The sequence below is a fragment of the Wasmannia auropunctata genome, unplaced genomic scaffold (genome assembly GCF_000956235.1).
Source record: "Wasmannia auropunctata unplaced genomic scaffold, wasmannia.A_1.0 LD336074.1, whole genome shotgun sequence".
Taxonomy (NCBI): domain Eukaryota; kingdom Metazoa; phylum Arthropoda; class Insecta; order Hymenoptera; family Formicidae; genus Wasmannia; species Wasmannia auropunctata.
This window is the reverse complement of record NW_012026816.1, coordinates 3,219,516-3,220,088: the sequence shown is the minus strand read 5'-3', so window position 1 is coordinate 3,220,088 and position 573 is coordinate 3,219,516.

The following is a 573-nucleotide window of genomic DNA, read 5'->3' as shown; positions in this document are numbered from 1 at the left end:
TCATTTTTATTTTATTGACAAGGTTAACCGTTGTTGATGATCCAAATTTCTCCTTTAAGTAATTTTAATTGACGAATTTCATTATATAGGCTCATAAAATACTTTAAAAATCAAAAGTTACCGATAGTAATGTATGTGTATTTATTGTATTTTTTACTGAGCAATTACCATTCATTCAAACTACGATGTTTACCGTATTCGAAATACGCTATTGCGATGAAAAAAAAAGAAAGTATCGAATTTACGTACGTGGCAATACGTTAATGCGGACAAGACGTTTTGCTGTCGTATTCTTATCGCGACATACTCGTAATTGCATTTATAATAAAATTATTGCGATGATAGATGATTGATCGTTAATCGTGCAATTTATATCTCTTTAACTTCCTCATTCTGCTCGATTTCTTTAGTTAATTCAACGTTTACGGAAATAATCTTATCAAATGATTTGAATTATTTAGACTCTTATGATCTCACAATTCGTTGATCGGAGCACTCATCGGAAATAGAAACGAATGGTAGAAGAGTACCCATTTGTCGTATATGTACACGGTGGACAGATTGCAATATTAA